The sequence below is a fragment of the Arvicanthis niloticus genome, chromosome 11 (assembly GCF_011762505.2).
Source record: "Arvicanthis niloticus isolate mArvNil1 chromosome 11, mArvNil1.pat.X, whole genome shotgun sequence".
In the NCBI taxonomy this organism is placed as follows: Eukaryota; Metazoa; Chordata; class Mammalia; order Rodentia; family Muridae; genus Arvicanthis; species Arvicanthis niloticus.
In genome coordinates this window covers 11,981,136-12,003,472 of record NC_047668.1, presented here as the reverse complement: position 1 = coordinate 12,003,472, position 22,337 = coordinate 11,981,136, and the positions used below count along the sequence as shown (strand labels likewise).

At 39.5% G+C, this 22,337-nt stretch overlaps 1 protein-coding gene and 1 long non-coding RNA gene across 2 annotated transcripts in view; one reads left to right on the top strand and one right to left on the bottom strand.

Moving 5' to 3' along the window:
- Positions 1 to 22,337, bottom strand: part of Slc25a21 (solute carrier family 25 member 21) — a 453,060-nt gene that overhangs the window by 228,960 nt on the left and 201,763 nt on the right. The gene's annotated exons all lie outside the window — the stretch shown is intronic.
- Positions 1 to 22,337, top strand: part of LOC143443841 (uncharacterized) — a 37,077-nt gene that overhangs the window by 5,152 nt on the left and 9,588 nt on the right. Inside the window, exon 2 of the long non-coding RNA XR_013113140.1 lies at positions 21,981 to 22,133. This is a non-coding gene — a long non-coding RNA (uncharacterized LOC143443841). The remainder of the gene's footprint in view (positions 1 to 21,980; positions 22,134 to 22,337) is intronic.

Genomic DNA, 22,337 nt, shown 5'->3' with positions numbered 1-22,337 from the left:
GAAATAGCAATGCCTGGACTGAGTGGGGACAGAGAACAAAGTGCTTCTGCAGACGTCTACCACCTTTTCCACCAGGTTGTGTCTGAATGAAGACCTACATAGCTTAAGATAAATGTGGAAAGGCCTTTATGTGGACCCTTTAAAGTTTATCAGAATGAATTAATCCACAAATATTAACTATGACCATCTTAAATGCCGCACTAAATGTTTAAAGCTAAATGCAAAGTGCCACATGAATGTATATTTCATAGACATATAAATTCACAATCTGATAAACTGGGATATCATGAATCATTACAGTCATGTACAGCTTCATTCTTCCTATTGTGAGAAGTGTCAAAAGACGTGGCGACATTAAATTCATAGTATGTGATTATGTCAGCTACTACTAAGTCACTTTACCATAATCACATGACACAATTGCTATTATACAGGGATTTTTCTTAACACACCTCTTTTCCAATCCAAGTTTACCTAACAGCTGAAATCAACAGAGGTTGAGCAAGAACAAACTTTCTGAAACTCAGGAAGACTTCCAGGTAGTCTTTCAGCTTAGAATGAATATGTGTTTAATTTCCAGCCAGGTTTACTTACACCTGACTGCTTGTAATCATGGGAATGAAACGTAATGGAAATTAATAAATGATTTTGTCATGGCTCTAGCAGATAGCATCATCTCCATCTGGCACGTTAGGGGCTTGAGAAACATTCTCCATCACTGCCCAGTGTCAGCAGTCCTGAGGGGAAAGCTCCCATAGCTGAAAGGCAGCCTTTGGTTGCCAATGGAAGATGCAGGAGAGGAGATTAATATAAACATGCCTTTGCGTCTGCTTCCCAGCAACATTACATAAAGCAGCGCTCTTTGAGAAGGTCTTTGCATTGTAACTTCCACCCGTACATAGGGTAATGCATTTTTTTTCTTCATCTGGTTTGATTTTTGATATTTAAGATCAACTTCTATGTTTCGTTTATTTTTTCTTTGCATTGGAAAAAGAACATGAAGTGACAACACAAAATCAGGGCTAATTGGTATTTTTCAGGAGGGAAAAAAAACACCTTTCATGATGAGCCAAGTGCAAACATTTTACAAATAGAATATCTTGCATTAAACAGTCATGTTAGTAAAAAAATTAGTTATGTTACATGCATAGAAGTATTTGTTAGTTTCAGGTTTGATCACTGCAAGTGGTTTTAATTTATATTTCTTTAAAACTTGGCTATTACACAAAGCAACTACTTTAAAGGACTGAATGATTGTCTTCTACCCGAAGGAAAGAAACTGAAAGTTGATTTCAAACTGAAAGGAATAATAGAAACAAGGCATTTTAAATAAAAATAAATATAGGGAGAAGGTAAACCACTCAGGGCCAGCTTGTTTAATGTAAGGAAATTCGTTTCTTTGAAGAAACAAAAACTCACTAGGTTTTTTATTCTAGAAATGATCAGAACCATGCAAGCTAACAATTCCTCGATAAAAATGGTATCAGATACACAGGGGTCTTCTCATTGTGCTTTTGGTAAGGTCTGCATTGTCAGAATGGGTGATGACAGCGCTGCTATTTTGTGTTATTTTAGCCGTCACTAGCCTTCCTAGTGTTTTTCACCACTCCCACTTGCTGGCAGTATATCATGGCACAGTTTCAACAGAATTCTAGTATGAGCTGTGAGCTAACTGGGAAATGTCAACATGTAAAGCCATGTCTAGAATTAACATGTCTTTAACAAGGGCAAACTCCCACATTCTCTCTTAAGTACAGCAGAAGCATAAGCAGAAAGGGGGAGGGGAGGGATTGGACAAGAAAATGCTTGAGACACTTCAAAAGGGAGAGAGGAGAGGGAAGAGAGGGAAGAGAGAGAGAGAGAGAGAGAGAGAGAGAGAGAGAGAGAGAGAGAGAGAATAATCACACAAAGCCCACCAAGCATAATGCAGCACTAAGGAGCCAGAAAACGATACTGTTCGTGTTTCAAGGAACAATCTCCTTTAATTAAGAACCATGTGACCATATGAGGAAAACTGTCCCTCCCAAGTGAAAGCCTCGGACTCTTTAGTTTGTTGTGACACAGCTATGTCCCTTCTTGTGGCAGAACATCTGACTTACATTGACCAGCTATGGAGGCTCCTGCTGTGATATCTGTCCTAGAGGTAGCATCAGACATTAACTTTGGCTGTGATCGGCCCCATAGCACCTTAATGACAAGAGGTCAGCATTGTGTCTCAGGCCAAGTAACATTCTCTAGATGGCTTCTCTCAGCACTGCCCCTCCTGCTGATCTTGGAAAATGACCAATAACTGCATGACAAATCAGCAAAGGCCTGAAAGGTCATGACCCCTTGTAACCTAATCAGCATCTCTAAGTAATTTGTCAGAGGCAAGTTGACCAGGAGCCAATGACTGGAGCAACACTGTTTTCTGCATACCTGAAGTTTTTTCTTGGGTCTGAAATGGGCTCATGGGGATTTCCATTGAAAAACTGGAAAGGTGAAGGAATGTGCAAAGGTTCTGGTACTACTTGAGAAAACAAAGGAGGAAGGGTAGCTGTCCAATAAAACAACAGCAGCAGGAGCCGTGGATGGAAACAATTCTACTGTGTGAGAAAAATTCACAAAGAAAGGCGATCTGGGCTGTCTTCCATGTGATGACCTTTGCAGATAAATACTACTTAACATCTGTATCCTGGGGATAATAAAAGGTGCTCAGAAGTCACCTCTTGAAGATATCACTTCTCATTTGGGCCATTTATTCAGAGTCCTCACAAAATGTGTTTGATTCTATTCTTCATCATCAGGGAGAGTAAGCGTAAATATCCCTCGTCTTTTCTTTAATTTATTTATGTCTTGGCTATTGGTACTGTTTAACAAAACAAATAATACACGGTGTATTTCCAGCATTGTTTCGATTGAGCTTGAGTCAAACTCACTGTATAGCAACTGTAGATAATGTAAATATGATGCTGGAATCTGTTGTAATGCTTTAAAATATGTTCTCTAATTGCACGCCACGATAGAGTAACATGTAAAAATAGCAAACAACTCAAAACATAGACATATTCTCTCTAATATGTGAATCCTAGTCTCACAATCCTTTTAGACTATTGTGTATGACTTGGTGTGTCTGTAAAGACCAAGAAATTAGGTGCCATTGGATGGGAAGAGGGAAAGAGGCCTTAGGGAGAGGGGAAGGAATAGAAGAATATATGAGATGTGGAAGTAGAGTGTGGGGCATGCTGAGGAATGGAAAGGGTTAAGTGGAAGGGAGAAATCAGGAGGTGATGGAGAGAGGAGTTACCTAAAAGCAGAAATGAATGGAAAAGCCTGGTGGGAACATAGCATTTTGTAGGTCCATTAAAATATTTTTTTCAAGTTTGAATGGAGGCACTGCATATGACTGGATGATGCTCCTCCAAAGAAGACATAGATTATTAAACAAAAGTCCTAGAACCAGGTTGGGGAAACTTCCCCATAAGGCACCTCAGAGTGCCCATTAGAGGCTCTGAAGCATTATTAAGGCCACTGTGAAGTGGAAACTTAAGGGATCTTTGGGTAGCCAGTTGGATGGTGTTTTGCTTGGGCAAACACATGAAGGAACATTTAGCTGAAGCAGACACAGGAGAGAGGATATTTTGCTAAAGCTGGCACATGAAGGGACAGGTGATGAAGAAGGGACAGATGATGAAGGATTCTTTGCTAACAACATGCATGTATTGGTCCACCTTACATTGCATAATTGAGCTGTGTTTGTTGGGACTCCATAGAGAGAAACACATCAAAAAAAAAAAAAAAAAAAAAAAAAAAAAAAAAAAAAAAAAAAAACCTTCTGGATTCAACGTGATTGGCAGAGTAATGTCAGCTGAGGCAGACATCCGTGATGAGGCAAGCCATGTGCTGAGGCAGGACCCATGAAGGACAAGTGATGCTTGGAAGGTATAAATAGGACCTGATGAACAGTGACAATAGCTGCCTGGGTTGCAGAGCAGAGAAATCACGCTTCAACTACCCTGGACGCCTACTCCCTGCAGTGTAGCTTTCATAGTGCCAGAATATGCTTGCTACAGAATAAAGCTACTGTAACAGAAAAGTCACTCACATTCCTAATCTGCTGTAGACCCACTAAGCTGTCCCACTAACCACCTGCTTAACAAGATATGCTACTGGTGTAACAGTAGCATGCTACTATGGAATAATCAACCACGTTCTGATTGGATTTGAGGCCTGTTCCACATTTAGAAACTCATGACTGGTAATATGAATATAAAACCAATCGAAAGCTGGTATCTCTAGAGGTCCTAGGTCCTAGAGACAGAGCTACTACTATTGTTTTGCTAAGTGGAAAAAGTGTCAGAACAGCCTTCTAAATATTTATATTTATACCCATAGATAAGTGTTGCTCTTGGCCATTCTCAGAAAAACCACTTCTCAGTGAGTAGTGTTTAATTTAGCAGATTAATGAAGATCAAAAGGCTACGAACTAGGGAATGTGGGGTCATCGGCCCTAAAACATCCACATGACCTCCAGCTCACCAGCAGCCAGCACTCAGTAAGGCCGGCCCTTCACACTTCTCGCTCCCAGATCTCTGCCCTTCATGCCATGTCTACCTTATAGACCAAAGATGAGTTGAGTCTTTGTGGCTTTTTGCGTGGATTTAACAATATCTTCCACTTGGGCTCTGTTTCAAGTCTCTTTTCTCTCAGTCCTACTTCCTCAGTGACTGCGAACCACCCATAACAGAAGATCCACCAAAGCCCCCTTTAGTTCTTTACCCCCAACCCTGTCCCTCTCAGGTTTCTCAGACAGCCTCATGCTTTCTAGACTCAGGAAAGATACAGGGAGGGTCCTGCATGACTCTTTCCTTCTAATCACTGAGGGCTGGAATATCCTATGTTGCTTGCCTGCCTTCCTAATGCCATCTAGGCAGAGGTTCACATCTATGCCCTTCCTCACAAAATTGAGAGCTCCTCAGACATGGGAACCTGTTTGATCATGTTTCTGTCCAGAGTGTCCAACACAATGCACGGTGCAGAGAAGCAATTCAGTAGTGCTGAGGAGATAAACACTGCAGAAGGAAGTAAAAATGTTTCAGTTCCTAGAGTCAAAACTACACAAACAGGGCAGAAACTGTAAAGCAAAGTCAGTTCATCAAACACTGTCAGAAATGTTTAAAAGTATTTACAGATACAGTTGAGGTATCAGGAATGGTAGGTTTAAGTTTTGAAAAAGATTATGTTTTTATTTATTTTTAATGGTGTATGTTTGTACATCCAGATGCCCCCACAAAGTCTAGAAGAGCGTGTCCGGTCCCCTGGAGCTCTGCCTAGCATGGGAGCGGAACTCCCCTTGTCTGCTAGAGCAATAAGCACTGTTAACTGCTGAGCCATCCTTCCAGCCCCTGGATGTTATTTTAAATTACAGCCCAACTAAGAGATGCTGAATATCACCATCTGAAAGCTGAAACTGCCACACGTGCCTTTGCTTTTTTTGCCGGTTCAGACTTGAATATAAGTATGTGACTTTGTATCAGTGTGTGTGTGTGTGTGTGTGTGTGTGTGTGTGTGTGTGAATAATTAACAGTGTTCAAAGCACATGGCCTTGGGGAAGAGATAAAGACGCCTTATATGACTCTGTGATGCAGACATATGCTCTCAACAAAGAAATATAAAATGGGAAGGCCCCATGCGTTCCTAGCTCAGGCCAGCTTTTCTATGCCATAAGATTTACTATAGAGACTGAACTGGAAGCACTGCTGCAGCAGCGAGACATCAGTGCAGCAGATGTTCAGCACACTTTGGGCTCCAGATGTCAACAAACAGCCCTGCTAAGGTCGGATCCCCTCAGTCACCCACCCCGGAGTCAAATGTCTCCACCCTGATGAAGGTACAGTGTGCAGGATGCCCTGCCCTCTCTCATCATGCCAAAATTAAAGTGATAACTATGTATTTATCAAACTTCCCAGTCTCCTAAATATCTTACTGAAAAGCTATCAACTTTGAGTTGATGTAAATCCATTCTGAGAAACAAAATTTACTACACGCTCCTGACCTGGATCCTGGGAATTGGCTGGACTTGAGTCAGGACTGTTTGCCAAACTGCAAAATGAAAAAGGGCCAACCTCTACTTAAAGGACTTCACCAAGGACAAGAATAACCGTGCGAATCTATAGCCATTTTCTAGAAATCACCAATTTGATACAAATAAATGTCAGACTCCTCAGTGTAGATGACTAGAAGCCAATACAACTATAAAAATAGGAAAAAATGCAGAAACTATAACTTTGTCACACATCTTTATTACCTTTAAAAATAACTAATGAAAAACATTCACCAAAAAAAAAAAAAAAAAAAAACTCAAAAAAGAGGAAAAAGAAAAGCCATAAAAGGAAAAGCCCAGAAGATCCTTTTAAGTGTAAGACACATAAATTTTTCTTTCTCTCTTTTTTAGAAACAACTCTCTTTTGTGGAAAAAAAAAAGGTTTTATGTGATCAGTCTGAAAAATAGTACTGAAAACTGAAGGAAATAGACAGTAAAAAACAGTCCAGGGAGAGACCAAAGCAGAGGTTTCACAGTTTTACACTGTCCTTAGAAATATTAAATTGATGATAAAGACAAGCTATCATTCTCAACATCCCTGATGAAAGATTGTCTCTAAATCCGACCAAATCGAAACCTCCTTGCCAAATGCACTGGGACAATTAGCCAAATACACTGGGGCAGTTAGCTGTATACTTTAAACTGCTTCACAGTTGAGACGAACAGCTTCTGCTATGTTTAAAACTAAGGGATTGTCACTAGGTTTCTTTGTCCATGTTTGAACATAACTAGTAAAAAAAATATGGACTTAGACTTTTGGATTAAAACTCCTAGACCACCTTTAGGTGAACTGGATCAGTTCTAAGTGCGTGTGAACTGTCTGTGAGAACACCTGTTTAGAGCCATAGCAACCTGTCCTTGGAATAAAGGATGAATAGTGGAATAGAAAAGCAATTGCTCTTTATCCTAAAAGATCTAAAATCTTCTTGATATTTGGTATACACACACTATACACATATACATACACATAATACATCATATACATTGTATACATCTACATATATGTATAGTATAGCTGTATCTATTGCTATATCTAGATATATGCCTAACTACTAGATGGAAGAAACACAGAAAATATTATCCCTAAAACTACAAACTCAAGACATCTATTTATCAACTATCTGTGATCTAATATCCAAGGGCCACATTAGGTTATTATTTGGAGAACTAAGAGATACACAGTAGAAACTTTGATTGACTTGAAGTAATATACTCTCTTGATTTCCAATCACAGTGATTTCTCCCTGAAGGCCACAGATCACACTGTCATGTTTCATACCTAGAGACAAGAACACAAACAATGAGAAATGAAAGCCGAGCCCTCGCCAGTGGACTGCACTCTGGCGGTGAAATCACACTTCCATGAAAGCTCTCATTTTGTATAGATGTCCTGAAGATATTTTGTTTAGTTAGTTCTCCAAGCTTTTCTTTTCTGATTGCTAATTTCATCATTGGAAATCAGTCAAATATACACAAGAACAGAAGATATAGCTGAAAAAGCGAGCTCTGAAGTTTTGCTGTGTTAAGGAAGTGGGCCAGTTAGCATTTCCAGATATGATGTTGATTTTAAGGTTCTTTTTCTAATTTCACTTATGACAAGACAAAATGTCCTCTTGAACAATATACCCCTCCTGCTAAGAAATAGATGAGTGAAAACACTAAAGTTTTGGGTAAAATAGTTATTTGTATCAGCTACCGTTTATTTCCATAAAAAGTTATGAAACATGCCCCCTTAAAAATGTGCATACACAGGTGGCCCGAATATGTTCATATTTTAATATGAGTTCAAATTAGTTTAACTATACTTATATTTACATTTTTTCAATTACAGCAAGTTAAATATTCTTTCTAATGAAGGCAGTCATCCTAACATAATCTTTAAACAAATTCACTTAAGTTTTTTTAAATTAAAAATTATTTTCTTTAATACAATATATTCTGATTACAATTTTAACCCCTCAATTCCTCCCAATCCTCTATACTTCCCCACCCACCCAAATCTACACCCTCTCCCCCTACAGTAGTCCAACATATAACAAAGACACATGCTCCACTATGTTCATAGCAGCCTTATTTATAATAGCCAGAAGCTGGAAAGAACCCAGATGTCCTTCAACAGAGGAATGGATACAGAAAATGTGGTACATTTACACAATGGAGTATTATTCAGCTTTTAAAAACAATGAATTCATAAAATTCTTAGGCAAATGGATGGAACTAGAAAATATCATTCTGAGTGAGGTAACCCACTCACAGAAGAACACACATGGTATGTACTCACTGATAACTGGATATTAGCCCAAAGCTCGAAATACCCAAGATACAATTCACAGACCACGTGAAGCTCAAGAAGAAGGAAGACCAAAGTGTGGGTGCTTCGGTCCTTCTTGAAGGAATAACAAAATACTCATGGGAGCAAATATGGAGACAAACTATGGGGCAGAAACTGAAGGAGGGACCGTCTGGAAACTGCTCCACCTAGGTATCCATCCCATGTGCAGTCACCAAAGGCAGATGCTGATGTAGATGCCAGGAAGCTCTGCCAGAGCCTTACAAATACAGAGACGAATGCTCATAGCCAACCATTGGACTGAGCACAGGGTCCCCAGTGGAGGAGTTAGAGAAAGGACTGAAGGAGCTGAAGGAGTTTGGAATCCCATAGAAAGAACAATATCAACCAACCAGACCCTCCCCCCCCCCCACACACACACACTCTATCCATGTGGCCAGCCTGCAGCAGGAGCCACTACAATGTGTGAGTATGTGGGTCAGAAGGGAGAGGAAGAGAAGTGGAGCAGCTTGAGCTGTATGAAGAGAGATGGAACTGGAGACTCGAAGGCAGAGGGGAGGAGCCCGAGGTGAGTGGCCAGCCCTGCCATATGGGTCCAGGGTGAGAACCCAGCCAGAGCTGCCATGAAAGCCATGTCAGAATCAGTGGAAGAATATGCTATTTCATTCTGTCATTATATACTCAGCATATGATTATAATTATATACGTTAAGCCCTTTCTACATTGAAGGCATATTGAAGCCTATAGATGGAAAACTAAGAAGAAAAATATAACGTGTTATAAAATGATGCATTAGTGGTTAAGTTCACATGAAAATCTAAAAGACAGGATAAGCTAAGGGGATCATATTAAGAAACAGAGTAGGAATGCTTGCATAGCAAGTTGTTTAAAACTATAGTCATTAAACAAACAAACAAAGACCTGTGTGTCTGTATGGTGCCATGGCACAGCAGTGGTGCACACATTACAGGCATAACCGAGCACAGTATTTGACATATATATGAGTGGGTTTAAGCCCCAGTTCCAGAGATAAAACTCAAGCCAAATACTGCTTGTGTGACAAACCAGAGACCATATAAGCCATGGACCTATGGGGGAAACCAAATACTACTGTGCTGCCAAAGGAACACAGAACTAAAATGACTCCGAACAACATTCTGCTAGGCTCTTAGATCAGTGCCTTGCGCAGCCATCACTGAGAAGCAGCTTCCTCCTGCTGGAGATGGAAACTAAAACAGAGACCCACAAGTGGACAACATGGAGAGAGACAGAGACACAGAGAGAGAGAGACCTTGGGACACTCGGTTATAAATGGGCTCAAGAAACTATATTGAAGTGGAGATAGAAAGATTTTGTGAAAGCCAGTGAGGGAGAAGACACCATGGAAATAATGTCTTCCAGTCACAACAGGACGGATGAAAGTAAGGACTCACAAAGATGGTGTTAGCATGCTCACAAGGCCTGCACAGGTCTAGGACAGATGGTCCCAGAACTGAGAGGGGAAGTAAACACAGGCCCACATCCCAAATCCCTAACCCAGAAGCTGTCTCCAACTGATAACCATTTGCAAAGGAAAAATTATGTTTCTCCAAAGCAGTCTCATTGGGTATACAAACCATATTCAAGGGCAGACCCCGTGCCCCATGCCCAGCAGTAGATGCCCAACACAAAACCATGGTATTTGTGGTATTTTGGTTTTGTTTTTTTAAAAAACCTTGCTTGATTTTTGCTTATTTACTGTGGTTTCTGAATGTGTGAATTTTGGGGGGTTCATTTGTGTGTCTCTTTATGTGTGCTCCATGTGCTTTTTCTTTCTGTTTTTCTGTTTGTTTGTTTGCTTGCTTGCTTTTTGTCCTCTTTCCTTTCTAGGAGAGAAAAGCTCTGGAGTCAGATGGGGAGGGAGGCGAGAGGGGCTGGGAGGAACATGTGATGGGAACCATGAACAGAATACACCGTACAACAAAAATTAACTTCAATAAAACAATAATGAGAATAATAAAAAGAAAGATAATAATGAAAAGAAAATGTAGTACTAAGACAAGAAACAATCTAATATAACAATATTTTAAATTCCACAGCTAAATCTACACAGGTAGAGTCTTGTGACTTTAACTGTTATGCCTTGAAGAGGAGCTAGGAAAGAAAAGGCTTTCCAGGAAATAGTGCAGAGACAACTGGATATACAAAGGAAAAAATTAGTCTGGCCACTATATCATGTCATACATAAAAAACAAATCAAGTCAAGGTAGATTATACAATTAGATATCAAAAGCAAAACCATAAGGTCTTTTAGAAAAACAATACAAAAGTATCACCGGGAACTTAATTGGGTCACAGAAAGCACAGTATAAAGGGAGTACAAAAGAAAGCTTAGCATCACACATCTGAAGTGCTAGCACTCATGAGACAGTAGGACAGTGACTTAAAGGCCAGTCTGGGCTACACAGGAAGTTCCACGCAAGCTTGGGCTACACAACAAGACTTTGTCTCAAGAAATAGCTATATTCAGTTATATTACATTAAAAATGTCAACAAAATATAGTATAAAAAATGAAAACAAAAAATAGGAAAGAAAGTATTTGTAATGATAATAAATAGAAACAAAAGAGTATTGTTTAGAGAATAAATAATAAACCCTTAAAATCAATAAGAATAAATCATGGGACCGGCAAAAAGTTAAATATTCCTTTCACAGAAGCAAATATGAAAAGCTATTAGCTATTATAAATGTACCATTTATGCTGTACACCCCAATGGATAAAATAAATATGCATAGATACATATATACACATGAACAAATACACACATAACTACACAGACATGGACACAAACTCACACACAGCTCATACAGACATATATATGGACATACTTACATAAACAGCATATATATACATGCATACAGCACATACACACATATGCAAACATACACATACATGCAATATACATACACATATACACAGTGCATATATACATATACACACATAAACATGCATATGCATATACATATGTATACATGCACACAGATATATAAACAGGATATATGCACACACACACATATAAACACATATACAAGACATGCACATATGAGTACGCATATAGTATATACTTATACATATCTCTATACACACATATAAACATATACATACAGAAGGCTTACTCACATGCATACACATAAGTATATACAGCATATATATAGCACACTGAAACACATATACACATTCATGCATTCATACATACATACATACATACATACACACATAACATGAGCACGTTCTGAGAGGGGTTCTGAGAGAAAAGTGTCTGGGAACAGCAAAAAGAACAATGCACACAATTTCAAGTCAAATTGTGGATCCAAACTGATGACCTGTATTCTGCTTGATACAGCTTTTCTAGTCTGCTTCTATCTATGTTCTGCTTTCTCTCTGGAGATTTCTCTGTCTATATTCTGCTTGCTTGCTATTCTAAGAGATCTCTCTGTTTGCTTCTCTCTCTCTCTCTCTCTCTCTCTCTCTCTCTCTCTCTCTCTCTCTCTCTCTGTGTGTGTGTGTGTGTGTGTGTGTGTGTGTGTGTGTGCGTGTCTGCTTCTCTGTCTGTGTTTCTGTTCTCCAAGCAGTTCTTTTTATCCTAAAAAAAAAAAAAAAAAAAAAAAAAAAATCTCTGGATAGCTCAGAACACAGGTCCAGTCTTTTATTTTACATATCAATCCAATTATTAACTCCAGGTTTCCTTTTGATTATCTTACGAATTAGCATCCCTTGACCCCAGCCCTTTGATACTTAAATACAACAAAGCATACATTTTTTTTCTTAACCTTGCAAAAGAATTCAGAGATGCATAATTCATATTGCATCCTAATATTTTGCATACTTGAGAAATTATATATACTTTGAACTCATGTGTTTAGAGCTCTTCCCATAGCCTTGAGAGCTTTCCTGAAGGTCACAGTGTTTAACATTTTGCTTAAACAGAGCCACACCTCAACTCCCGGACTTGTACTGTTCTCATGGAGTCATTAATGTCTAGAGGGAGGACATTCCTTTGAGGAATGTGAAAATATGTACATTATTATATAAACAAGCCTAATGCCCAGGCAGTCATCAACACCCATGGAAGCTGACACAGAGGCCCTGTCCCAGGGGCAGGAACCATGTTACTCCATCCCTACCAGGGCCATGCCGGGCTCAGCAAGCACATGCACACACACACACACACACACACACACACACACACACACACACACACACAATACCTAGTATAATATGTGGAGCACCTCAAGCCCTTGAAAATGGTTTAGCAGGATTATAATATATGATCACAGTTCTTTTTTAGAAGCATGTGCAACAGAAAGAGGTATAAATAATTATACACTGAAAGACATGTCTAAGAATATTCAGGACTGCACCACTTGTATGACTAGAATTTTAGATGTGAAATAAATTAATTTATATTGTAATACTATACTGTAATAAAAAGGAACTGACTACATTAAATAGAGACCCCAGAAGAGCTATTCCTTTGTAGTGGGATAAGAGAAAGAAAGAAAGAAAGAAAGAAAGAAAGAAAGAAAGAAAGAAAGAAAGAAAGAAAGAGAGAGAGAAAGAAAGAAAAGGAGGAGGAGGAGAAGGAGGAGGAAAAGGAAGAGGAGGAGGGAAGGAAGAAAGAAACAAAGACAGACAGACAGGAAGAGAGGAAAGGAGCAAAGGAGCAAAGGAAAAAAGGAATAATTAGAATTTCAAAATAAAAACACACATATCTGGGAAAATATCTACATATACAGAAAGTAATGAACACAGACTAAAATAACTCATCACTAAGAAAACATAACAAATCAGAAAATATTTTTAGTTGAATGAAAATGAAAGCAGGAGATATCAAAATTTGAGCTTGGGATATAAAATATTTTAGACAGGATAAACACACACATTCAGTATAAAAGAAAACAAAGATACATGTAAGCAAAGATATTTGAGGACAAGCGGAAGAAGGCCCCAAGAAGGGAAAGAAGAGAGCAAAGAGAGGGGGTGGGATTTTAAACGGTGATATCGTTAAAATATACTGTCCGGGTGATGCTCTTGAGATGCCTAATAAGAAAATGGATGATACAGGCAAGACAGAGATCTGAAGGGTAACATGGGTGACAGAGATTTGGGTGAGGAAAATGATGGTGTGGAAGACATTGTTTATACCTCTAGTGCATACTAGTTTACACCTCTAGTGCATACACATGGACATGTGTGGAGTAAGTCATTGTATAGTTTCTGAATGCTGTATCCATAACAGAATTAATTCCAAACACTGTCTGTTATGCTTTCAACTAAACTTAGCCGGGTTGAGCGTATCAGCAGTCATACCACCTGAAGTTATAATTACCAAACTTTTGGGAGATATATCTCATCTCTTCATTGAGGCCAAATAGGGATATTTCCTAGTGGATGCCACTCACAATAGGAATGCAAACTATTGAACTCGTCAAAATGTATATTAGTCAACTGAATTAGAAAGATTCGGTGAGCCTTTAGATGCATCAACCAGAAGAAAACCCAAATCACTTATTTTCTCTTGTAAAGGTCACCTCCATGTCAGGTATTCCAAAGACTGAGAGGTGACGAGATCCAGGGACTTCTCCCTGTATTGATTTGACAAACACTGAGGAGATTGATAAGGCTACAGCAGACCCCATGGGCATCTATACACAGTACCAGGCATCTAAAAATTCTATTTGTACCCCTATTTTACCCATTGCTACTTCTGGTGTGTTCTATCTAGCTTGGTGATGAAGTACTCTACTTTACTAATGTGGACAAGATTTTCCCAGTACAAGATCTGTGTGTGTATGTGTGTGTGTGTGTGTGCATGTGTGTGCATGTGTGTGTGCGTGCACACTCTTGAATGTTATCTCAGGAAGTGCTTCTACAGTGCCCTCACCCAATGTGAGCATGGGAACAGGCATCACCACTAATTTAAATCCAGCTTTGTAGAAGCTCTTCCAGTGTCAATCCTGAAAACCTGGCCTATTCTGTCTGAATGTAGAAGCCAGTAGTGTCAGGGACAGTACATGCAACTGTTTGGAAAAACAAAGTCTCACTATTAAGTGTATAAGATGTACTTTGTGACCCTGCAGAAATGGCAGCCAGGGCTCTAAGCTAATGATTTCTTAGGAACATCCAAGATGCCTAGAACTCGTGTTTGCTTCTTAGAGCATCTAACCTTCACAGGGGAAGGTTCTCTCTACCTGTCCCCAGTACTGTCCGGCTCATAATGACAATGTTGAGTTGATTCATTTATCTTTAAAACAACTAAAAAATAATTCACTTGTCTTAGAAATGGTCACAGCATAAAAATTTATAATTGTCATATGTGGGAAATTAACAGGTCCTCCACAGAGGATTAATATCCCAAGGAATGATGTCAGAGGACTAATATCCTGCACAATGATGTCAGAGGCATTAAATGCAACAATTTTCGCTTCTAAATAAAATTTGGTTAATTTGATTACTATTTGTTTTGTTTTGTGCCAAATTTCAATCAATTTTTATGGCAGGATTAAGCTTGTAAGTAGTGTGTTGTTTTTAGTTTCAAATAATGGAAGCACTTTCCTAAACTTTACTATGGCAAACTAATGGGAGGTTAGTGTTGAACATTATGGATCTAGGTTGATCCTCAGCTGTGTTATCACAATGCATGCACACTTGAGTCTGGGTCAGCATAAGTAGGTATGTGTATTGTAGACGCTCATTAATTCATAACAGCCTAGATTGTGATTTTTATTTGGCATCCTGCTGTGGACCCCAGTTGAGAATGCTGAATTGCTCAGCTAAACATTTTCAAATCCGTGACTCTCCATCTGGTTATTCAATCAGAATAAAATCCCTGCAAAGAAAAATTCTCTTCCCCAAATGCACCCCATTTTCTTGGCTAAAAGTCATTCTGGAGAAATGTGAACAGTTCTCTTTGTTGTCTAAGGAGTTTATTTGCCGGGGAGGGAAAAACCCAACACTATAACTACCAGCAGCACTTTGAGGTAGCTGGAGAAAGAACTCCCTCATTCTGCATAATAGCAAGCTGGTTGGAAATACCTGCACACAATGATGCTGCATTTACCCTTACACTCAGGAGCATTGTTCAAGTCACCATGGACCAATTACAGATGATTTCTGGATATAATGGACAAGCATATAATATCTTTTTGTTATAGAAAATACAATACACTAGTAATTTAACTCATATAGTGTAAGGTATCCATAGGAAATGAATCGAAATAAACAAACTGTAAATAAGAAAGCATATATGACTAACAAAGGGTCAGGTGGTCTCATGTCACATGACACCAGGGAACAGCAAAATTGTAAATATTTTAGATGGATAGAAAAACATCATACATTATTGGTCCTAATTTTTTTAAAAGAGTCTCAGAAGCATAGATTCTATGTCAGGTAGATTTTAATAGAGCTTTTCACACAAATATATGAATAACATTAGTAGTATTTAAATGTTTTGTTTTTTCTTTAGATTACAGGCTATCCATGACTTGGAAGGAATTAAAAAAAAAGTAAACATAATCATTATTTATTTTTTCTTAAAATGTGTCTGTTTTTCATCAGAGAATACTATTTTTTAAAAGGAAAGTTTGTGTGTATGATTATAGGAAAGTGACAGGGTGTATAAGGAGTGACATATGGTGTATAAGGAGTGGGTGGGGCTATCATGTTGGATAAAATAAATACAACATAGTCTAAGAAGTTGGGTAACTTAAAATGTTTTTCAAATTCCTGCAGTTTTCCTGCCATTGACTAATTCTGCACAAGGATGTTTAAGGGAAGATGGTGGAGGCCACACTGAGTAATGTGAACACAGTTGTGGCAAGAGGCTGGCATACAGGCTGGACATCCACACACTTGTTCTTCCTCTGTATATGCAGCCCTTCTCCCTTAGTACCAAAATCGACTCTTTTACATGCTCAGCTGATGACTATTCTTGTCAACAGGTTAGAGTATCATGAATTTCAACTTGGGGTTATGAGAAAGCTTGCTGTTTCCACTAGGCTTCTGTGGAGCATCCACTTCTGTGAGACGCCAATTTTAATGTAAGAAACCCCAAGCAGACATGTGGATAGGCCAGCCTAAAAGAGAACTGCCCAGCCTTCAGTGCCGGGCACTGGGCATGTGAATTAGTGTCTTTAGCTCTCATTTCAACTAACTGTATAGTGGGAGGAACCCCAGGTGAGAACTTCCTTGTGGAGCCCATCTGTCAACCTCCAACTCAGGAAATGATAAAAAACTGGTTTTGTGTGTTGAGGAATGCTGAAGTCAACATTTGTCATCTTTTCAGCATAAAAGCATTATTCTATTGCTGATGCCTTCAAAACAAGTAAACTTTTAAAATAATACACAGTAGGAGCTTAACTGCACAAGTTGCTAAAATCAATAAACTTGAGAGTCTTAGTAAACTCTCAGTTTTCACTCATCTATTCAATGGCCCCATTCTCCGTAGACCCTCTGAGTACCACTGGGCTCCAGCTGCCGCTCACATGGCCACAGCCTTATACCAAACGTAAACACTGTACTCACTGGACGGCCAGTATCCATTGCTTTCTCCCATCTACCTCTAGCTCCCCACACTCCTGCTCCATCATCTGTAACTCAGCCCGACCTCTGCTCTTCACACCACAACCATTCTTTTTATCAAAAATTCAAGCTTCTCACATGCCTATATGAAAATTTTTTTAACAATTCTCAATAACTATTATAATGAAGTTCAGATTCCTCATTCTTGTACTGAAGGCCTCCATTGCTTGATGTCCTTCAGACTCTTGTGTGTCTCCCACAAGTCTATCTACCTACATCAGCTTCTCTGCAAAGAAACTCCCAAGGCATGCTGTAGAGGTAGGTACCTCCTCATTGCTTGCCCACACATTTAACTAACTCATATTCATTCTTCAAAATTCACTTTAAAGGCACGGCTTCCAGAAATGTCTTCCACGTCCGTCTAATGGTCAGACTTCTTGTCTGGGCTCCTGCAAGCTCAAGTTTTTCTTCTCCAGAGCTCAGTGCACTTGAATTGCTTTTCTTTCTCCCACCATTTAAAATAAAAGGCTAGGACCACACCCAACACATCAAGATGAGGTCCCCAGTTAAGTATCTTTTAAAGGAGTAAATGAATTACTGGAAGGGAAGTATTTGTATGTATGCAACAAACAATCATGAATATAAAACTTCCTACAGTAAGTGGGAAGAGTTGCTTCTCCCGGTAATGTTCTATATTTCAAATAGAGGTGAACGAGAATCTTGTCTGAGGTGCTCACTCTGGTTGGAACCTTGGGAGGCAGAGTGACAGCGGGCCTGGTGGGGGAGGAGTTAGAAGTTGGGCTAGCAGAAGCCTTTGCAGAGGTGAGAGAGAAACCCACGTGGTCCTCGGTGCATAAATAGATAGATGTGAGCTTTTCTTTAGAGCATAAAGACAGACTATGAACGTGATGAGAAGACATGGATACTGTGAGGAAGACACTACATTGCATCCGTGGGCAGCAGGGCCCCATGAACCGATTGTTAGCAGCAGAGAGACACTGCGGTTGCATGTCAGAACGCTTAAATCATGGAGAAGTAATTAAGGAGGGACAGGAGATAGAAATAAGAGCCCAGGGTAGTGATGCAGGTAAACTCAAGATACAGAATTTGGATCAACAGGCTTTAGTAACTGACTGAAAGCTGGTAACTAGTAGGAAGGCCACCTACCTAAGACACCTTGAGTTGTGCTCTAGCTTTTTATGTGGGTGATAACCTCAAGTTAGAGTTTAATAAATTCTTAAGAATTTCCGAGAATTTCACAACGTATTTGAGTGAGAGACGTTATCACAGGGAACATGTTTTAAAAGGATGATGTCCTTACTATGAAATAGAAGCATTTGGATTATGGATTTAATATGCAACCCCCAAATGTCATTTAAACCTTCTGCACCTCAGTCTTGCAAATTCTTTTATGTAAATAAATAAAAAAAAGATATGCCTCATGGTAATTTAATAAAGTGATTCGAAAGTAGATTTGTCTGCACAGTAATTTCTGTTTCCTAAAAGCAAGATGAAATACAATCTCAATTTCCTCCTCTACTAAAAAAAATATTTTTTAAAAGGAGAAGGCTTAAATGATTTCAAATGGTCCTTTCAGCTCCAAAACCAACCACTCCATAAGTCAGGGGAGTTGGCGGGAGCCACATTCTCCCAGGCCAGGGGCTGGTACGCAACAAGAACCGAGGGATTTATGGCGGAGGTAGACTGTCTTACTTAGGCACTTCCTGCTGAGTGTGGCAGTACTTCCGTTTTATTCGTTCTTAATGGTCTTCTGTTCTTTGTCACGTTATTTTCCAATGTAACGCTTTCATTTTCTCAACAAATATTTATCGGGTACCTACTATGTGCCAGGGATTACATTACATAAAGGTAAAACAAAATTAAATGAGACAAGTCCCTATTATTACTTTTAATATCTGTAAGCCATATTTAAGCCCAAACACATCATCTAATAAAGTAATATTTATCATGTACATGATCCGGCTCTAGGAACCGTGCCAGGCTTCCCCATTAAACTTGATGGACCTGAGAATAGTAAAACTATACACTGTATAATGTATTTATAGTGTATAGCAAGGCAACAAGGTCCCCGAGAGAGAAAGGCAAGACAACTTGTCATGAGTGTGCCTGCAGCACACACCATTTGCAAAGGCCCTACTTTGTGACTCTGGTTTCTTTAACTATAAAACAGAGATAATCTGTCTACGTCTAGGTTTCCTCACAGGTTAATATGAGAACTAAAATAAGTAAAAGCGTATTCATTGCTTTCATCCTTTAAAACACACTAAATAAATATTAGATATTGTTTAGTAGTGCCATATGAAATCCCATTAAAGACTAAAGCCTACCAGAATTATTCTAATGGAAATGCAAGTCCCAAGATGAAAGAAGGTAAGATAAATAAACAAGGCCACGCCCTGGTGAGATGTACTCAGAAGCACTGGCAGTGAAACTGTCCTACTGAAAGATTCGATGTGTAAGATGTGAGGTTTCTGCCTGTAAGTCTGGATTAAGTGCAAGATGAAAGGCAGCTTGACCCCCTACCTGGGTTGGCCAGTCTTGGCTTTTTGTCTGTCTATCTGTCTATCTGTCTGTCTATCTGTCTATTATCATCTGCTTATTTATTGAGACAGTATATCACTGTGTAACCCTATGTTAGTCTCTCAAAGTCATTCTCCTGCCTCAGCTTACAGAGTGCCAGTATATCTGAGCCCATACTTAGTTTTAAAATGACTCTGGATCGGTCTGGGCACAATGTGCACAAAGTGTTCATAAAGGAACATTAGATCTGGACCTAAAGTGAGCTTCCATGTAGCTTCTGGGAACAGAGCCGGGGTTCTCTGAGAGAGCAGCAAGTGCTTTTAAACATTGAAATCCAAATCTTTGTTCCTGGCACAGCAGCACTTAACTGACTGAGCCATCTCCCAGCATCTTTAACTAGACTGTTTTTAATACTCAAATAATATTTTTATAATCCATAGTGAGTTAAGCCTGAATTGTTTGAAATGGGGCGGGGCCTGGTTAGAGGGAACAGATACCTAGAGGCATGTCCCTGGGAGCCCTAACTTGACCCAGGCCACTTAATCCTGCTGCTATACTCTGCCTGCTGACCACCAAGAGAAGAAGAGCCTTCGACTGGATAATCTGCTTTGCCTCAGGCCCAGAACCAAGACAAGCTCTGTGGACTGAAATTTCTGAAACCATAAGCAAAATAAATGGTTTTTTTTTTTCCTTAGGTTTATTTGGACAACAAATAGAATTTACAGTATTAGAAATCTTCTAAGGCTTCAGTAAAACCTAGACTGAATCTGAAGCATGGCCGATGCCTTTTACTGGGGGGGTTAGGATCCTGGAACTTCACATTATTCTTTAAAGATGAGTGACTCTCTTGGCCAAGGCTAATCTCTGTCACTGAAGGTATAAATCACAGGCAAAGCTACACATGGTCTACCGAGGTACACAACTTTCTAAGCCACACAGTACAAGGTTTTAAGTTACTTTGAATTGAATTTCCCCTTACACCTAAACCATATCTTTTATCTTGGGAGATGAAAAAAATAATAATAAGAGAACAGCATCTCCTGGGAATTAGTTCTTCCCTTTTATTAAAGCTGTAACTCACTAGCTACCAGCTGGTGACTGAAATGAATATCCTAGCTCCTATGCCGTTCCCACTTAACTTCCAAGTCCTCAGAACTTACCGAGTGTAAAGGTGACAAAATGCTGCTCTTAGCTTATAAAACACTGCAGCTAAAATCCCCAGTGTTGCTCTTGAATTCGATTTAACATATATGCAGATGTGAACAGTGTGGAGGATAACATTTTTATGTCTGTGGTCAGTCATTAATTCCAGGTTTTATTCAAGGTACATCAACATTAAGCACTTACTGTCTTTTCCAGGTACTGTCCTTCAGGAGGGAAGGGAAGAGAGACAAACCCAGAGCTGACACACTGCTTGCACCCTGTGACTCCTTGTCCTCCTCACAAGGGCTGTAACCAGACAGTGGAAAGTCTCTGTCATGCTACTTAGCTGACTCTAAATGGAGAAGATCGTAGTAAAAATACTGCCTGTCTCTCTCCAGCTAGCCTAAACTTCATAGCTAACCACTGCGACTTCTAAAGCCCTGGACGCTACAGATCTTCCAAAGCCCACCTGGCATCTAAAATGCTACCCCACCTGAGCCTCACGATGGTCTCTGAGAATCTCCTACAGCATTATTTGGGGTCGCAATTGAATTTTCTTTTTACTCACTCTTTTCATGTCAATATGTCTGGCCATACAGAGCAAGGTTTGGGGAGGTTCTCCACTGATCCAAGGCTTGACTAGAGGAGTCTGCCTGTGCCTCTACCACCAGCCTAATGATATGACATCTGTCTTAAAACAGTTCACTTAGCTACACTATGTTCGATCCAACTCTGAGTGCTGTGGCTGGCTGTCTGATCACTCAAAATTCACTGTAGTATGTTCTTTAGAAACAAAGAGATTTGTATAGAAATCACCCAATGCCTGTCCCCATTGTGACTATTTTAATGGAATAAATCCCCATTATCTCATGGGTGACACTGTCTTTAACGCTCGGCCTATCAGTTTAGCAAGTTTTACCTCACTGCAGCTTTCTTTAATATATCAGACTATACCATATTTGAAACATCACTTAGAAATCTAGCCAAAGTCCCTGGAGGCCAGGTTGTGGCTTTGAGTACAATCATGATGGTGACTGCTCGACCTAACCTTCATGCTTAGCCATGTCTATCATTATTAATTACAATGCTATATAAAATAAAAAAACTAAAGCTTTATTTTCAAAGGACAAATGTGAATATATTCTCTACTAAAAGAAGCCCACATGTGTAGTTATAATAAAGAGGAAAATTCAGATGGTTTGAATGTCCAGAAATAAATGGTTTGCTTCTAAGTGATAGAATGGCTGTCGCAGATTAACTTAAACAGTGTTTCATTCAGCTCCTGGTACCAGATATTTTTTTTTTCTTCTTCTATCTATTCACACTGCCACTATTGAAAACCTGGGACCAATAATCACAGAAGCTGAGCGAGCCTCATCAGGGGAAATCAACCCCAGTCAATCCGAAGAAACTCACGTCTGCATTTCTTCCAAGCTGAATCACCAACAGTCCACACCCGTCATGATCCGTCTTCAAATAATTTCTTCATTTACCTATGTGGTACTTCCTGGAGGTAAGGAAAGGGCTTGACCCGATGAGTTATTATCTCATTAGGGCTTGTGAGGAACCTGAACCGACTGGAATGCTTTTCACAGCCATTTCCCAGCCCCCTGCACATCCTCTCTCCACGTCCTGTGCCCCCGCCATCATGGGGACTATTTGCCTTTTCTCAGTTTCTGTGTTGACCAAGACAGAGAGATAAGGCTTTTAAATGACC